Source organism: Penaeus japonicus, unplaced genomic scaffold, assembly GCF_977035675.1.
Source record: "Penaeus japonicus unplaced genomic scaffold, GWHDUDI00000001_assembly GWHDUDI00000006, whole genome shotgun sequence".
Lineage (NCBI taxonomy): Eukaryota > Metazoa > Arthropoda > Malacostraca > Decapoda > Penaeidae > Penaeus > Penaeus japonicus.
Window position 1 is genome coordinate 2,085,837 of NW_028234408.1, and position 20,000 is coordinate 2,105,836.

A 20,000-nucleotide genomic window follows, 5' to 3' on the forward strand; every position below is an offset into this window, starting at 1 on the left:
GTCACACTGAGGTAGGCAGGTAGAGTGCAACGCTCCTTACGTGAAGTGTGTACGTTTACTTGTGTGTGTGTGCGTTTGTGTGTGCGTTTGTGTGTGTGTGTGTGTGTGTGTGTGTGTGTGTGTGTGTGTGTGTGTGTGTGTGTGTGTGTGTGTGTGTGTGTGTGTGTGTGTGTGTGATTGTATGCGTATGTTTATATGTATTTTACTTTTATATGTATACCTTTTATATGTATTTTAGCTTTAACAGTATGAAAATAATTTATAAGTGTACAATAAATTTCCTTACATGTAGTAAACATTATTGTTGTGTGTGTGCATCATAATTAATATAACTCAAGGATAAGAGTTTGTATTAATACATCCTTTCAAATAATCAATCTCATCACGATCACCAACATGAGAAATAATTAAAAAAAAAAAAAACATTTTATAAAATCACCTGCAAATAAACCACCATTATATTCACAACATAAACAAGAAGTAGAGCATGCATGGGAGGAAGATCGAAGCTGGCTAACATTGGCTTGGAGGTCGAGGTGCAGGTTGAGGGAACGGTGGAGTGAACAGAACAAGTGGATAAGGAAAAATAGATAAAAGAATGAACAAGCGACCAACAATAATGGCCTGATTATTTCGCGATGTCCTTGAGATAGCATGATGGGGACATGGTGGAGGGTAGGGGGTAGGGGGTAGGAGGAGTGGAGGAGGGAGGCAGTATGAGAGGAGAAAAAGGGAGGGGAAAAAGGTGGGGAGGGGAGGGGGTGGGAGTCGGAAAGGGAGTATATATAGAAGGGAAGAAGAAAGGAAGGGGGGATGGGTGAGGGAGAGGGAGAAAAAGAGAGAGAGAGAGAGAGAGATATGGAGAGAGAGAGAGAAGGAGAGATAGATAGAGGGAGAGGGAGAGAGAGAGGGGGGGGGGGGGGGGGGGGGGGGGGGGGGGGTGGGGGGATTGAGGAGAGAGCGATAAAAGGAGGGAGGAGGAAGAAGGCCGAAACGGAGGGAAGGAGGGAGGGAGTGAGGAAAAGAGGAGGAAGGAGGGAAAAAAAAGGAGGGAAAGAGAAGAGAGCGGAATAAGACGAGAAAAGGGAAGGAGGGAAGGAAAAAAGGAGTGAGGAGGGGAGAGGAGGGGAAATAGCATGACCCGAGATGCCAGCTTCTGACACCTTCCATTAGGCACTGCGTTGAGAAAAGGATGAAAGATGAATGGTTCAAACTCCTGCCGTGGAGACGCAAAGGGATTTCGGAGCGAGGGGGGTGGGGGGTGGGGAGGTAGTGAGGGGGAGGGGGGAGAGGGACGGGGGAGATAGCGGGAAGGGATGGGGGGGGTAGAGGGGGGAGGATGGGGAGGTTAGCGATTGGGGAGGTGGAAATTACCTGTCGAAATTGCCGCTTTTGTTATTGATTACCGTCGTTGAAGGAAGGGGGTGGCAAAGGGGGTGTTGATAGGGGGGGGGGGGGGGGGGGGGGTGGGGGGAGGTGGGTCGTCGTCCACGCCGGGGGGGGGGGGAGAGGGAGGGAGGTGGGAGTGCTAATTACTGTACCACCTAGCTCGTGAAGGGTTCCCGTGTCGTGAAGGGTGGAGAGACGACTTGACTCTCCTCGCGGGTGGGTCGTTGTGAAGTGGTGTCTCTTGCGTCGTAGCGTAGCGGCGATTTCTTGCAGTCGGGTATAGTTATAATGACATCATGATGATAATAAAAAAGGATAATGATGATGATGTGATGCTGATGGTGATGGTAATGTCAATGGTAATGGTAATGGTAATACGGATGGTAATGGTGATGATGATGGTGATGGTGATGGTGATGGTGATGATGATCATGATGATGATCATCATCATCATTATGATGATGGTGGGAGTGGTAAAAATAATTATCATAATGAAAATAATAATGATAATGATAAAAATAATGATAATAATAATAATAATAATAGTAATGAGAGCGGGATAGATAGATAGATAGATCTATAGATAGACAGATAGATAGATAATGGTAATCACAATCATCTTCATAACAATGATGATGATGATAAACAAAACAATAAAATGTTTTCCTAATTTTTTTGTTACTGTCATTATATAGAAATCAATACATCTAGACATTACATTACTTTATATAGAAATTACAATACATTATATTACAATACATCATATAAAAATCAAGACATTACATCACATTATATAGAAATTACAATACATTATATAGAAATCAATACATCACACCCACCTGGTAACAGACATCGCTCCGTGGGACGATTTAGGCTAAAAATGCCAAAAGTCTGGATAGTCGCTTTCAATTATATTTGCAATAAAAAAAAATCCGAAAAAAAACTTCCGTATTCATAATTCGAACGTTCCATTCGTAGCAGAGAACTCGTTCTATTGTCAACGTTGTTCACTCTCGCTATCCTTGCATCCTGCTTCAACCCCCTCCCCCCCCTCCTTCTATCCTACATCCTTCTTTCCCCACTCACCCCCCTCCCCCCACCGCCACATCTACCTTCAGCCCGCCCCCCCCCCCCCCCCCGCCCCCCCCCCCCTCCCCCCTCCCCCCCCCGCCTTCTATCCTATATCATTCTTTCCCCACTCACCCCCCCTCCCACCGCCACCCACCGCCCCACCTTCAGCCCCCACTCCTTCTATCCTACATCCTTCTTTTCCCACTCACCCCCTCCCCCACCGCCACCATTACCTTCAACCCCCCCCCCCCCCCCCTCCTTCTATCCTACATCCTTCTTTCCCCACTCACCCCCCTCCCCCCACCGCCACATCTACCTTCAGCCCCCCCCCCCTCCTTCTATCCTACATCCTTCTTTCCCCACTCACCCCCCTCCCCCCACCGCCACATCTACCTTCAGCCCCCCCCTCTTTATCTAATCCTTCTTTCCACACTCAACCCCCCTCCCCCTCACGCCACATTACCTTTCAGCCCCCCTCCCCCCCCCCTCCTTCCCCCCCCCCTCCTTAATCAACCTCCTTATCCACCCAATCTTGACCTTAGATTAGTGAGCAAAGGTCAAGCCATGCTGAGGTGAGATGGGTCGAGTCAACATGACCTTTGAGGAACCCGAATTTGATCCCTCGCTTCTTCAGTCAGAACCTGGAGGCGCAGTCATGAGTTTCTCGTGTGAGTGTTCTGTCGACTAATGGTCAGGTACGTCATGCATTGGTCAGTCGGCACGTCATGAGATTTAGGAAGAAATATAGGATACTGACATGAAGATAAACCAATGGCGATCGGTTATAAACATTATGAAACGAAAGGAGGTTTGTCAAGTGGTAGAGGCGACCTCCTTATGAGGTGAGGGATCAGGCGCGTTATGAGACTGAGTCCTCACTCGGCGCAGGAAATACAAAGGCGTGGATTTATCTGGTACCTTAGGACCCTCTTCTCTCATTTGGTTTTCTTTAGGGTTGTTATTTGTACTTCTGTTTCGCCTCATGGTCGTCTCTGTCAGCCTGCCACTGCCTGTCTGTCTCACTCAATCCTTTCCTCTCTCTCTTTCTCTCTCTCTCTCTCTCTCTCTCTCTCTCTCTCTCTCTCTCTCTCTCTCTCTCTCTCTCTCTCTCTCTCTCTCTCTCTCTCTCTCTCTCTCTCTCTCTCTCTCTCTCTCGTTCACTCTCTCTCTCTCTCTCTCTCTCTCTCTCTCTCTCTCTCTCTCTCTCTCTCTCTCTCTCCTCTCTCTCTCGTTCTCTCTCCCCCTCTCTCTCTGTCTCTCTCTATCTCTCTCTTTCTCTCTCTCTCTCTCTCTCTCTCTCTCTCTCTCTCTCTCTCCAACCCCCAACCTCTCTCCTCCTCCTACGCCCCCCTCCCCCTCCCTAGGTACTCCCTCCTACCACTTGTCCTCCCCGTGCTCCCTCCTCCTTTCTCATCCTCATCTCTTCCTTTTCTTCCTCTGCTACTACTGTTATTTTCCGATTCCTACATCCCTCCTCCTCCTCCTTTTCTTCTTCTTCTTCTTCTTCTTCTTCTTCTTCTTCTTCTTCTTCTTCTTCTTCTTCTTCTTCTTCTTCTTCTTCTTCTTCTTCTTCTTCCTCCTCCTCCTCTTTTTCTTCTTCTTCCTCTTCCTCCTCCTTCCCCTTTTCCACCATTTCCTACTCCTCCTCCTTTTTTTCCTCCTCCCCCTCATCTCTCTTCCTCCTCTTCCTCCCCCTCCTCCTCCCCTCCTCCTCCTCCTCCTCCCTCCTCCTTTCCCCTCCTTCCTTTCGCCCCTCTTCCCCCTCCTCCTCTTCTGCCTTTCCGTTTCCCCAACTCTTCCCCTCCCCCCTATCATACCCCTTACTTTCCCCTCTTTCCCTCCTCTCCCCTCCCCCTCATTCCCTTCCCCCTCATCATCCCCCTTTTCCCCTCTCCCTTCTCTTCCCCCTCCTCTCCTCTCTCCCCCTCTTCCTCCTCCTCCTTCCCCTCCTCCTCCCCCTCTTCCCCCTCCTCTTGCCCCTCCCTACCTCTTCCATCCTCGCGTCTCTCTCTTCCCCTCCCCCCCCACCCTCCCCTCTCCCGACGTGCCATGGCGCTCTCTCACCTGCGTCCAGTAACGAGGTGGAATTAATGAGAGAATTACGCTTAATTGGCGAGTGGCCCGTTTAAAGGGGAGCCAGTGATAAGTGCAGCCATTTCCGGACTTGTAGTATTCGGACACGCCTCTTGTGTCTACTGGAGTCCTGCTCGAGGAGGAGGTGGGAGGAGGGGGGAGGAGGGGGGAGGTAGAGGGAGGAGGAAGGAGGAGGAGGAGGGGGGAGGAGGAGGGGGAGGAGGGAGGTAGTGGGGGGAGGGGGGGAGGGGGGGAGGTAGAGGGAGGAGGAGGGAGGAGGGAGGAGGAGGGAAGAGGAGGAGGGGGGAGGAGGAGGGAGGATGAAGGGGAGGAGGGGAGGAAGAGGAGGAGGAGAAGAAGGTGGCGAAGGAGGAGGAGGAGAAGGAGAAAGAGAAGGAGAAGGAGAAGAAGGAGGAGGAGGAGAGGAAGAAGAAGAAGAAGGTGGTGGAAGAGTAGGAGGAGGAGGAGGAGGAGGAGAAGGAGAAGGAGAAGGAGAAGGAGAAGGAGAAGGAGAAGGAGAAGGAGGAGGAGGAGGAGGAGGAGGAGGAGGAGGACGAGGACGAGGAGGAGAAGAAGAAGGTGGAGGAAGACAAAGAGGATGTTAGCAAGTAAAGAAACAAAGAGAAGGAAATAGAGATCAAGAATGATTGGAACGAAAAGGGGGAGGGGCGGTAAAGAGATAAGGAGAAAGAGAGGGAACGATAAGGATGAGGAGAAGATGGAACAGGACGAGGCAAGCAACAGACAATAGAAAGAGGAAGAACGTGAAAACTACGATGAAGGGTAAGAAAAGAAGGACGAGGAGGAAGAGGCGAACAATGAGGAAGGGGGAGGAGGAGGGGAAAGAAAAGGAAGAGGAACTGAAAGCGAGTGTCAATATAAAGGGAAGTGTAAACGGAAGATTGTAATGACGTGAGAATATCAGAGGATCGCCGGAATTGTGAAAATGAAAAGGACAAGATTGGTATTGACGAGAAAGGATCAGGACGAGGTGGGAATGCGAAGGAGAGTAAATACACATATACTGATTGCAAAAAGATATCAAGCACGAGAGTAATCCTTACCAGTGGCTTCGATCTCAGTCTAACATCACAGAAAATTCTCAGCGAGGCGATTAGACGCCCATCGCGCAGGGACCCTTTGGCTAAAAGACGGACAGAAGGGGTAGTCAACGAGCCTAAAGTGTTATCCTCTGTCATTAAGCCTACCCTATTCAATTAGATTACATGAAGACCTAACCGTATTCCAGGGAAGGGAAGGGGGAGAAGGGGAATTAATAGATAATCAAGGTTGACGTGCAAACACATTCCATGCATTCCGGCAGTGACCCAAGCGACCACGGGCGTAACAAATTATTCCCTCCAAAATGCGAACTGGAGGGGCTACGCACCACGAGGTATTTATTGTCACCCTCTTTCGAGCTATTTAATTGTGACCGCGAGCTGCTGTTGGAGTTTCCCTTACTAGAGGTGGACGTAAGTATGTCTATGTATATTTCTCTTCATGTCTGTTAGGATCTATGTACCAAAACTTCGGAATGTATGTTTATCCTACTTTAGAACTCCCTTATGCACTGCCATCTCTCAAAGAGTTCACGCAAACAACAACAATTTTCGCCCGCTGATAAAACAGTAACAAATAAATCTGGTAGATTATGTTCGCATCCACCTAACACCCAACCCACCCACCTCCCCCTCTCCCCATACCCCACCCACCCACACCCACACCGAACTCAGCCCCCAAGAGCACAGATTTTCACAGTATCCCCTCTAATCCCCCGCCCTACTCCTGTTTTCTTCTCCTTTTCAACGTGGATCCCATTTTTCTTCGTATGATTAATTCCTCTCAGGCCAGTGTGTGTGTGTGTGTGTGTGTGTGTGTGTGTGTGTGTGTGTGTGTGTGTGTGTGTGTGTGTGTGTGTGTGTGTGTGTGTGTGTGTGTGCGTGTGTGCCTACATGATGTCTGCGTCCGGTCGAAGCCTCGGGACGTGATCACTTTTAAAAATGAGGGAAATGAAAAGCTGAATGTCGGAGAATGATAACATGTCTTTGTCACATATCTTTCCAGTCTTAGAATTACGCAATTAATCGTTGCACACGATGTTCTGTGAGGTGTTATAAAATAAAAAAAACCCCTCAATATCTCTTATCTTCTCTTTTATCTTTTATCTTTTTTCTTAATATCTTATCTTCCCTTTTTTTTTTGTTTTTTTTTTTTTTTTTTTTTTTTTCTATCTTCCCTCTTTACTTTTATCTATCTTTTCTTTCTTTTTTTTCCTTTTTTTTTTTTTTTTTTTTTTTTTTTTTTTTTTTATTTTTTTCAATTCTCGTATATCTAAAAAAAGGAAAATACTCATTTACAATCCCCAAACTTCACAGAACTTCCCATCCCAATATACAATCCCAAGCCCCAACCCTCCCCAAACTATTCCACAAAAACCCATACATTCAAAGATTTCAAAGCTAAAAATAGAAATCTGAATCTGAAATCTGCGTATTTTCCCACTTATTACCAACACAAAAAAAAGCCAAGAGGCCTTGACAATACGACAACAAAAAACAACAGCCATTAAGGGGTCTAAGTCCCCTACAGTAGTTCAGAATACTCCCCCCATCCCCCCCCCTTAACTGGAGTCAAGTATAAGAGAAACACCCCGAGAGGTCCCCCCCCCCCCCCCCCCCGTTAAGTCCGGTCTTCCGCCATTACGCTTCCTCAAAACCCCGTCTACCACCACAAATAACAGCAGTATCCCCACTCTGGGACGTCCCCGAATCACCACAAAACTACCGAACAGCGCAGCCCCCTATCTGACAAACCTAACCCCCCCCCCCCCTCCCCCCTTCCCGAATTAAATAAACGAGTCCCCGTATCCGCCGGGCCTCCCGGACCCTACCCCCCCACCACCCCCCCCCCTCTGATCGCAGCTGCCGGCAACGAGGGCTTCCTGACGCAAGCGCACAGTTCCAGCAAAGCAGAATCGGCACAGGGCCCTTCATCAGGGGGGGTGGGGGGGTGGGGGGGGGTGGCCCCACTACCCATGTACGCGCTCCGGGTATTCTAGGAATACTTCATTCAGCAGGATTCAGCACACAGAAGCGTGGTTGAATTGCCGGTGCCCCTCTCTCCTCACCTCCCTCTTTGCTAAAGATCTGGCAGTGGGCTGTTAAGTGGCTGATTTGGTTCGTGGTAGACGTGGGTTTTTAGATGGTTTTCTAATCACTTGGGCGGGTATTACAATTGGGTGGTTTTACTAAAGATTAGCCAGTGGGCGTTCGTGGTGCATTATTAAAGTCGTGTAGCAGTGGGTAAACAGCATGCGTTTTAACTTAGCAGGGCGAAGATAAGTGGGTGTCTAATCGACAGATACTACTGTGGGCTGTTCTGTCTCATATAATTAAAGGTTAAGCAGTGGGTCGATAGATCATTAAAAGTGGTCAACATGAAATTCAGGTAGGCTATGAAAATGATGAAAGTGGGTGCGAAGGGCTCTCTAATTAGAGATGGGCGAAGGGCTGTGGGCGGCCCAATCAGAGATAGGCATAAACACTCCCATCCATAACGGTGCGGAGCGTGAGTGTAAACAGCGCATGCGTCAGGCAGTGGTACTCCCTCGCCTCTGTCTTCCACGATCTCCTTGTTTTTTCTCTCTCTCTCGTCGTTATATCGTGGGCTGCCATTGCCTCCTCTCCTACGTCCATCCGTCCTCTTGTTCCTTTCTTCTTCTCTACGCTTATTTCGTTCTCTACCTTTCTCGTTCGCTCTCTTTCTTCTCCACTACCTTTCCTGTCCTGCTGCTACTCTCGTTCTTCACCCTCTCCTTTTCCTCTCTTCCTCTAACTTTCAATTCTTGGTCGCTCTTCTTCTTCCATCTTTTGATAATGTGGCATCTCCTCTTCGCATTCTTTCTCCCTCTCTTTCCCTTTACCTCGTTCACATCATACTGCATACGCCATTTCTACCTTACATGTCTTCACTAAGTCGGCCTCACTCTCATCCTCTTCATTCTCGTTCCCTCCCCTGTAATCTTCCTCTCCTATTCCTTAACTCCCTTTTATACCTCTTTAACTTTTCAATTACATTCCAGCCCGATCTTCTTCCCTCATTTCACAATCCTCCCCTCGATATCTCTTATTCTTATCCTTGCCATATGCCCTCGTCGCGTCTCGGCGCAGGTTCAATCTCCTTGGCCTACTGGGTGCCCTGAGTCGTAAGGTGCGACGCACAGGCAGCTATGGTAAACTGCAATAGGCGTAGTAGGCCAGGTGCCTCAGAGCGGTCCGCACGTGGCAGTCACCCAAGCACCAACGGGAGTAGACGGACCTAACAGGAGCCCTGGAGTACAGCAAAGAGGGACGCAAGGCAGGTTAGGAGCGAGCAACACTGAGAACGCTGCACAGGGCACTTGCATCTTCAATATATGACTCCAATTTCAATTATGCGCCATTTACACAGAAACGGGATGGCATCTAAGTAACACTTTTGGCGAACAATCTCCACTATTAAATGAAAGCTGATCTTCCTAGTAGGTAATTTCCTAGGTAGGACACGAGCATACACTCTGGATCTATCACATCATTTCATATCTATCATCAAGAAATCGCTTGCTAACAATTACTATCTTTCACACTTCTGCTACGACAATAGCTAGTGCATCAATTAAAGGTCACACACCTCTAGAAAAGAATCGGATCATGCTAACTCTGAGAGAAGAATTAGAAGATATGATTAGATGGGTCTTGAACACAGCTGGGGTCGGTTCCGATGTGGGATTCTTGTGTGGCGCGATTGTCATGGTTTCTAGTGGCTGTGCGTGGGAATGCTGTCAATGTGATAGTTGTTTTGGTTAGTTGGGTTGGAGTATTTTTCGTTCTGGTTGCGGGTCTGGTTCACGTCCGTTGGTGTTTTTGTGTATCGTGCATGTGGGGGATAGTGCTGGCCGTTCGGATCCGGTACACGGTGTCTCCTCACGTTTGGGCTTGGGGGTGGTGTGGATGTTTTGCCACTGGTTACTCTTAGTGTTTTTTTTTTTCTGATCGTGTCATGTGTTTTTTTGTCTCTTAGTTTCTGCAGGTGTGTTTGTGTTTTGGCTGTTTTCTTGTTTTGGTTTTATGTTTCGTCTTCTCTGTAGGGTGTTATCGTCGTGCTATGTTGTATGTGTCTCTTTACACTTCAGTGTAATTCTTGGTGCTTTGTATTGTGTGTTCTATCTTTCTTTATCTTAGGGTCTTGTGAGTGTGATGTTGAGCTTTCTGATTTTTTTTTTGTTTCTGTCGTGTCTGTTGTCTGTTTGTCGTGTCGTGTCGTTTGTCGTGTGTGTTTGTCTTCTATTTGATCTTGTATGTGTGTTATCCTTGAGATCTGTGTCGTGTATGTTGCTTGTATTTCTTTCTTCCTTTCTCGTGTTTATGTGTCGCTATGTTTGAGTTGTCTTGTGATAATGCTTTCTTCGCTCTCTATGTGCTTAGTCTTGTTCGCTCTTGTGCTGCTTTGTTTTTTCTCGTTTGTCTTCTTACTGTCTATGTCTTCTTTTTTGTTTGTGAATATGTATATTTCTTTCCGCAAGATTTTTTTTAGCGATGTGCTTTCTTGGGTCGTGTGCTCGTTTCTGGTTTATCTGCGTGTGGCGTAACTAATCAGGTTATTCTGTAATGTGATCTGCGAGATTTCGCAGCGTCTTCTTTGACATCATCTGTGGCTTATTCTCTCATTGGCGTGGATTTTGCGTGGTTTCGGAGGTACTTGGGTCGACGGTATTATCTTACGTGGTGTATGCGGGCGATTGGTCGTGGACTATTATTTCTCTCTGCCATTGCAGTCTTCGGTGTTGTGTGACTGCTCGAGATCGTGGTCGTGTAGGGGGGTCGGTGTGTGGAGGAGGAGCGGGAGGGTAAATGGCTCGTAAATCTTTGGTCTTAGTCAGATCAAAGTTCTTAATATGCTGTGTTCGAGGGCGGTTCTTCGTGTATGCAGTACGATGCTACTCTCAGCAGGTCTCGGACTGGCGTCAGGAGGGGCATGGAGCTGGGGGTGGCAGGTATTCTATCTTCTTTTCACTGGTGTCGTCGTGGGTGCTGCTCACTATCTACGGTTGTATATCTCTTATATCCTCGTAGCTATCTTCATTCATTCTTCCATATAGTGTTATAGTCGACGGATATACTTCTACTCTAGTTGACTTTGTGCTTATCTTCTAGTCTCTCTTATCTGAGTAGTGTCGTATATTCAAGATATATATTCTTTCGTCTGTTGTCAGTCGTTCACATTACGTGCTTTTATATTTATTTGCCGTTATTTTTTGTGCTCTCTGTTCTTTGTGTCTATGTGTTTTTGTTCTCTCTATGTGTATCTCTTTCTTCCTATTGTCGAGTTTTTTACTCTTTCTTTCTCAGGTCTGTCGCGTGGGCTGGGGGGGGCTGCGGGCTGGGGAGGTGGTTTTGTTATCAGTGTCTTTGATTAGTCAATGATATTTAGCTACTTTTAGACTATTCTCCGTTCGATCGATCTCTAGCTCATATATATTGTAGTATATTATCGTCGCGGAGCTGTTCGTACGTACTCTTCTGCGTAGAGAGGTGTTGTGGAGGGTTGTGTGAGGTATTTAGTTGTGTGAGACGGGCTTCCATCTTCTCGAGCAGTGATTAGTCGTTTTTGTTACTTCTTTCTGGGCGTATGTTATGCGTGTGTGATTTTTTATGTGTCTTTCTGCTTTCTCGATTTATAGTTCTGCGTCGTCTTATGGGGAGGGCTCAGGCTCTGCTTTCGTGTCTTTCTCTCTTCGTAGTTATTGGTTTTGTCTGCTGGTGGTTGTGACGTTTCTGTGCATGGTTGGAGGAGTCTGCTCATGGTCTCTCCTCGTTGCTCATTCGTGAGGGGTGATATCGTGTGTCTTCGTTGTTGGGATCTTGATGTGGGATTCTTGGCAGCTTCTTACATACGGGTTCTATATATAGGGAGTCTTTGCGGAGGGCGCGTTGGAGTGGTTTGATTTCGGTTTCTTCATGTTTTGTTGACTATTTTGTTACTATCTCGTGTTGTCTATTCAGTCTCTGATTGTCTCTCTTGTGGGTATCTGCTCAGCGGCATTCTACTAGGTTCGATTTATTGGGGTTCTTTCGTAGTCGTGTGTGTCTTTGCGATGCGCGTCCGTGTTTGCTTCTAGTCTGTTCTTTTTTCTACGTGTGCGGTCTATTTGTGTTGTTTATGTATGGTGTGTGTGTCAGTATTTCATGAAGGTATGTATGAGTACAGATGTGTTATGGAGATTAGGGTATGTATGTATTAATGGTTAAGGGGAAATGGATGGTGGGGTGAGGGATTTGAAAAGGTGGGGGGGGTTGTGAGTGAGGGAAGTTAAGAATTAAGAAAAGATTGGTGTGGAGAGTTATTTGTGGATTAGGTGTGGATAGTGTGGTAGGGAGTATTTGGTGGTTTGGGGTGAGGGAGGGGTAGTGGTTGAGGTTTGTGTGGGTTCTGATTATTTAGGGTGGGGTGGTTTTGTGTGTGTCTGTGGGTTGTGTGTGTGTGGGGTGTGTGTGTGTGTGTTTTGTGGGTGTGGTGTGTTGTGTGTTGTGGGTGTGTGTGTTGTTGGTGGGTTGGTGGTGGGGGGGGGGGGGGTGGTGTGGAGATGTTGATATGGTTGTGGTGGGGGTGGTGTGGTTGGGGGGGTGGGGGTGTGTTGTTTTGGGTTTGGTGTTTGGGGTTTGTGTATGTGTGTGTGTGTGTGTTGTTTTGTGGTTGTGAGTGTCTGAGAAAGAGAGACTATGGTTTTGTAGATTGTAAGATGTGCGAGAGGTGGGGGTGGGAGGGAGAAGAGGGTATGGGAGGGGAAGAGTGGTATGGTATTGAGGAAATAGAGAAACATTGAGAAGATAGAGAGAGAGAGAAGATAAAGAAAGAGATGAGCAAGGAAGGAAAAAGAAAAAACTTAGAAAAGAAAGAAAGACAAAAAAAAGACACAGAGAAAAGTTGAAGGAGATTATAAGGTTTAAGCAAACAAGGAAGAAAATAATAATGTGAAATAGAATTTCGAAAATAATTATCATTCATTGGCACACGTCCATGATTTACAGGAAATTAAAAATCGATACAGAGCAGAGAGAAAAAAAGAAGAAAAAAATGGATTATGCTAAATACCTTAAGATGTTAAGCGAAATGGTGATGATGATGATGATAATCATACTCATGATAACGAAAATAATAATGAAAATAGTAATAATAATGATAGGGATAATGATAATGATGATAACGGTAAAGACAGTGGTAATGATGATAAGGATAGGGATAATGATAATGATGATAATAATAATGACAATAATATCAATAATGATAGCACTTACAATAATAACAACAGTAATGATAATGATAACGATTATAGTATTATTAATAATAATGGTAATAGTAATAATGATAACAATATTAATGATAATAATCATAATAAAAAAAAAACAATAACAAAACACTGACAACGCCATTACAGACAAACAAACAAATCAACACACAAATAAACAATAAAACAAAGCCTCCACAAACTTCCTTCGCCTTTGACGAGTGAGAGAGAAGGAGTTCGGGCGTGATATCCTTCAAGAAAGTCCTTAAGGAGGTCTGAAAATCGTCTTCTGGCCGTCGCGTTTCCTTGGTAGAAAGTTTGTTTTTTGTGTGTGTGTGTTTTAGGGGGAGGGGTGTTTGTTTGTCTGGGAGGGGGGGCGGGGATGTTTGTCGGGGGGGGGGGGGGGGGAAAGGGGGGGGGGGGGGTTTTAGGGGGGGGGGGGGGTGTTTGTCAAGGGGGGGGGGGGTGCAGGTGTGTGTTTTGAGGTGGGGTTGTGTTTGTCGGGGGGGGGGGGGATGCGAAAGTGTGGGGGGGGTGTTTGTGTCGGGGAAGGGGGGGGGGTGCAGGTGTGTGTGTGTGGGGGTGGGGGGTGTTTTGGAGGAGGGGTGTGTGTTTGTCGGAGGGAGGGGGGGGGGTACAGGTGTGTGAGGGGGTGTATGGGGGGGTGAGTGTGTGTGTGTGTGTGTTTTGAGGTGGGGTTGCTTTCTTGTTTTTGGTGTTGTTTGCGGTGGATTCGGTATTGTTGGCTGTTTTTTTTTTTATGGCTGTTGTTTATGTTCGTTTTATCATTTTTTATTGTGGGTTTTAGGGTTTCACACACACACCACACACCACACACACACACCACACACACACACCACACACACACACCACACACACACCACCCACACACACACAACACACTCACACACTCACACACACACACAACTCACACACCTCACCACACACAATCCAACACACAACACACATTCCCCCCCTCGCCCCGTTACAAACCTCCTGTACACAGTCCCTCGAACGGTTTTCATCTAGCAAGCAATCGTGCTATGCAATATATGGTGGCAAACTAAACACCTGAAGCTATTTGTTTACCTTTTTTTTTTTTTTTTTTTTTGGATAGGGTGGAAGGGGGGAGATGGGGGATGAAGGGGTGAGGGGGCGGGGAAAGGTTTAGGGGTGTAAAGAAAAAGTTCCCCCCCGTCCTCCCCCTCTCCCCCCCCCCTCTCACAACCTCTTTGTAATTTTCCCCCGGGGGTTTAGTGGGAACCCTCGTGGTGTAAATTTTGGTCGGTTCGTTCTGTTAATTTCCAGACCGCTGCGGATTACAATTAATTTGCAGTGTGAGACTCCCACTCACCGTTTTTATTTTTATTCATTTTTTTTTTCTCACTTTTATTTCATTTTCAAGAGGCGTCAGGAATAGGGGAATGAACCGCCTAATGATTCCCCTAAAAACGCCCCCCTTCGTCTTTAAAAAAAAAAAAAAAAAAAAAAAAAAATCGTGCTCATTTAACATCCTGGAGGCAATGGTGCACGAATAAAAAATGTTGCTGTTGGTAATGTTGTTATTATGATGAAGTATCGGTCCAATTATGTTGCAGTTCAGGTTTGGGATAATTATCACTATGGCATTTCACAATTACGATCCGTTTCTCTCACCTCGCTCCGAATATGACTATGTGATGAAAAAAAAAAAAAAATGTCGAAAAATATAAACATTTTTGAAAAGAATAGATGAAAACACAGACTGGAGGCATTAAAACTAAGAGGACCAAAGAATACGAAGATTACGGTAGTGAGAAGATAGAAGAAATGAAACAAAAATAGAGAAAGAAAGAGAGGATTTAAGAATCAGGAAGGAATTAAGGATCATTAAGTTTATCATCGTTATAAACATTATAAGTAAATATAGATATAAACGCATCGAGAAAAATGTCAGACAGACGGGAAAGATATGGTAATAAAAATAGAAAGAAATGAAAAGAGAGAATAAGGGAATTATAAGAGATAATGCAAAACAAGAAATATCAAGAATTAAAGAAACAAAGTAAATAAAGATAGAGAAACATAGAACAAATAAGAAATATAAGCAAAATGAAACACTAAGACAAAGAGAATACGTAAATAGGTAACTCAGAGAACGAGAGAGAGAGAGAGAGAGATCAAGCGAGAGAATAAAAAATATGAGGATTATATAAGATGCTTTTATATGATATATCTGACATTCCATATAAGCATAATAAATAATCCTCACAGGAGAGAGAAAGAGTGAGAGAGAGAGAGCTCGAATACGAATTTAATTCAACACATAAAGGAATATCAACCCGAGCATACCTCCCCTATCCCCCTCCCCCTACCCCCATTCCGCCCTTCCCTTCCCTTCCCCCTTTTACCCCTACCTCTATTCCTCCCTCCCCCTACCCCTATTCCTGCCTTCCTCTACCCTCATTCCTCCCTCCCCCTACCCTCATGCCTCCCTCCCCCTACCCCCATTCCTCCCTCCCCCTACCCCTATTCCTGCCTTCCCCTTACCCCCATTCCTCCCTCCCCTACCCCAATGCCTCTCTCTCCCTACCCCCATGCCTCCCTCCCCCTACCTCCATCCCTCCCTTCCCTTTACCGACCCTCCATTCCTTCCCTTCCTCCCCTTCTCCCCCAACCCCCCCCTGTCCCCCATCTCCCTTCTCCCTAACCCCCGTTCCCTTCCCTCATTCCTCCCTCCCGCTGTTCCCTCTCTACCCTCTCCCCTCCCTCCCTTTACCAACCCCTTTAATATTAAATTAACCCCCCACCTACCCCTCTTACCCCCATTCCTCCTATCCCCTTCCCCCCTTTTACCCCATTCCATCCTTCCCCTACCCCTCTTACCCCCATCCTTCCCTTCCCCCAATCCCCTCTCTTTTACCCCTCCCTCCCCCCTTACCCCATCCTTATTACATGCGCTTTTAACACCCTCCCCCACCCATGCCCCCACCCACCCCCCTCTCCTCCTACCACTCATACCGCGTCCACGAATACTACACACTAAACCCGCTTAACCTAACGCTAAGAGGTGTGGCGGGGGGGGGGGGGGAACGAAAAGGCCCCTAGTTTTACGTAATTAGCCTTCGTAGCTAACCTCCCCTTGGATATAGACTATTTATTGTTGTTGGTTGGTTCTCTGCAATGTTGTTATTTCAATTCGAATTGATTAGGTTGTTGATTTATTTTGGTGGTGGTGGTGCTGGTGTTGTGTTGTTTTTGTTGTTGTTTTTGTTTTTGTTTCCATGTGTTGATTGGTTCGCCTATTTTTTCTATGTGATTTGTTTATTTTGTTATTGGGGTTTGTTATTGTTGTTGTTGTTGTTGTATTTATTGCTTTTGCTGGTGTTCGTTGTTCTTGTTTTCGTTAAACTATCTTACTGCATTTATCTATTTTCTTAAAGTAATTAATATTGTCCCTGTCTTTGTTATCGCTGTGAACAATTTTCCAAAATAAATAAAAAAACTTTCAGTCTTTTTATTCTGTTAAACACACTATAAAAAAAAATGACACCTAACATACGAACCCACAACAAACACGAACACAACGCCAATGAAGATAACTAGCTCAAAAATGATAACAAAAGCACACGTTCCTTAACAAAGCCAAGAATGATAACAAAAACGCCCGTTCCTTAACCTAGGTTAATATAGCGGCCCATTAACACCACGGCCACTGCGCTGAGACTGCTTCCGTAATACAGCGGCTTATTTCTCAACGAAATAAGCTCTAGCGTACGCCGCTCAAGGTAACCGCATCCGGTCTACCTGGCGGTTAAATTCCACTTGCAAGGGGGGGAAAGGGAAGGAAGGATGGATGGGGAGAGAGAGGTAGAAAAGAGTGGGGGATGGGTGGAGGAGTAGAGGAGGGGTGCGCGCTAGAGGGGTGGAGAAAGAGGGGGAGAGGGGCAACAGATGGAGAGGAATGAGGTGGGAAAACAGAGGAAAGAGAGAGGGGAAACAGAGGCGAGAAATAGGTGGGGATGAGGAAACAAGAAAGATAGAACGAGAAGAGAAACAGAGTCGAGGGAAGACATGCGGAGGGGTAAGAAGGGCAGCAGGGAAGGCGCCCTAGAGGCGGGGAACAGCGGGAAAGTAAGGAGATAGAGAAGTAAAGAACTAGTGCGAGAGAGAGAGATAGAGAGAGAACGACATATAGTCGAAGAGATATATTAAACTGCCACAGCACAATATTGCATACTTGAAGTGTCTATGTGTGTGCGTAAAATACAACGCAATCTCCTGGCTATGCATGCATTCTTTTACCATGACAACGGGGATGCTTCTCACAATATTATATGAATTGTATGGGCTTATCCTTGCCTCTCGTCCACCCCCCCGCCACCTCTCCCCCACCTCCCCCACCCCCTAGTCACGTGACGCAATGTAGATCCTATTCATCATTCAGGCGTAAATGAGGAGAGTAAGGTGGGGGGGTGTAATTGGCTCATGAAAGAGTGGGGGGGGGTGGGATAAGGGAAAAGGGTATCTTAGTAGCTAGTAGTCACTATGCTATTTACTACTTGCAGAGTCATTTGCAGCCTGCAATGACTTTGGCGAAATGTGCTAGATTTATATAGATATTTTTTTGAGAAGGTGAAGTTTTTTGTAATGCTGTTCTTTCAGTGTATGTACATATTTGTGTTCAGTAATATATATATAAAGATATATATATATATATATATATATATAGTAAATATATGTGTGTGTGTGTGTGGGTGTGTTGTGTGTGTGGAGTGTGTGTGTGTGTATGTATTATGTGTGGTATGTATCTCTCTCTATCTCTCTGCACTTTCCCCATTGTCTCTTCTCTTTCCTTTCAACTGCTTCTCTACCTGCCTCTGCGTTACACTCTCTCTCAAAAAATTATATAATATACTCTCTAACTACAAACTATATAATATATATATATAAATACGACGACCCATATATACATCCATCGACACCTATCAAACAGCAAAGCAACCGTTACACTACGTAAATAACATTGACCCTCCTCTACTACGATTTACTCCCTCCCTTACTACTGCAGCAGCGGCGCTCCTACAACTGCTAACACTTAGCCTTTCACCAGCACTACCCGCCCAATGATGCTATATAACAGACGAATGAAATCATCCCCCCTTGCCCCCCCTTACCCCCCTTTGCCCCCCTTGTCCCCCCTCTGACATTGCCCCCCTTCCTCAGTCCCTCGCTTCCTGCCCCAAATCCTAGACATCAGCAATCCTCTTGCTGTCCTTCTCGCCCCGCCCTCCCGTCCCCTTACTATCCTCTTCCTCTTCCCTCCCTCCTCCCTCGCCTCACTCCCTCCCTCCTGGGGCTAGATCTTCCCTCGTCACCACCGTCCCACCCCCCCCCCGTCCCCCTCCCCCCCCCCTAAACCATCCCACCCCTGCCCCCTCTCTCCGTTTCCCGAAAGTTTGTTCCCGCCTCTCCTCCTCCACCTCTTCTCCTCTCCTCCCCTCCCTTCCTCGACTTTGGCTTCCCCCACCTCTCCCTCACCCCCTCCCCTTCTGCTGTCCTGCCCCCTTCCCACTCCCTTACCCCTCCCTCTCTCTGGATCATCCCCCTCCTTCCTCCACTCCTCCCCCTTAATCCCCCCACCCCTTCCTCACCCTAACCCCACCCTAACCCCACCCCTTCCTCCCCTCAACCCCCCTCCCTCACCCTCGCCCCCTCCTAATCCCCCTACCCCCACCCTCAACCCCCCTCACCCATCCCCCCTTAATCCCCCCTCACCCCCACCCCCCCTAATCCCCCCTCCCTCCCCTCCCCTCACGCAAAACGGCCGAGGTAATGAACTCGATCCGCAATCTGATTAAGAATGGAATTACACATCCTGACTTTCACCTTCCTTGTTATCATAATTAGCGGTGACACTTGGAGCATTTGCGCGACCGCTAATGCAATTAAGTCCCTGAGCGTTTTAAGCATAATTCATGTAATACATAAAATGGAGATCCTGCTAAGTCTTCGTAATGTTACAATTATCCGCGGCCAGTGTGACACAAATGAAAAAATAAAAAAAAAAAGTTAAAAAAAGGTGAATATTTATTACCTCTATCGTTTTTTTTTTTTTTTTTTTTTTTTTTTTTTTTTTTTTTTTTTTTTGTTCGTCAATTTGAAGTCGTAGTGTGCTTCATTGTCTGAGTATGATTTTTTTTTTTTCTTTTTTATTGAGGAGAGAGTATGGCCGTGGGGGGGATGAGTGGGGGGGTGGGGTAAAAGTGAGGGGGAAAGCGTAATGCCGCGAGAGAGATAGAGGAAACCATCATTTTTTCTTTCCGTCTGTGTTCTGTGTTTTTTAAATAAATGAATTCTATATAAGATTATATAAGGATTAAGGGTGAAGCATTGTTTTGGTATTAAAGAAAATAGTAGTGTAAGTGCGAACGCGAATGTGTGTATATTTATTATATATATATATATATTTAGTATATATGATATATATATCAATAATATCTAATACTCTATATATATATATATATTTATAATATAATAAAACACATACATTTATATAAGTTTGTAGTATATAATAGAAAATACATTCTCTCGTCCCTTCTATCTCTCTTTCTCTACTCTCACTCTCTGCTTCATCTCTCTATCTCTTCTCTCTCTCTATCTCTTTCACTCTCTATCTCTATCTCTCTATTATTCTCTCTCTCTCTCTCTCACGTCTCGTTTCTCTCATCTCCTTTCTTTCCTTTTCTTTCCTCCTTTCTTTCTCTCTCTCTCTCTCAACACTCTACATCTCTTTTCACTCTCTCTCTCTCTCGTCTCCATCTCCTCTCACTCTCGCTCTCTCACTCTCTCTATAAAAAAATAAATATATATATATATAAAAATATATAAAAATATCTAAATATATACTATATATAGAATATATATATATATATATATTGGTTGAGTGTGTATGGGTAAGTGTGTGTTTGAGTGGTGTGTGTTGAATATAAGAATATATATATATATAAAATAGATTATATTAAAATATATATCTATAGTAGTCTATAACAGATCACTATTTTATAAATATAAATCTCAAGCTTCCTATCAATGTAAAATCGAACATCACTTATATATCATAAAATCATCACACTAATAACTATATGAGATCAAAAATCAA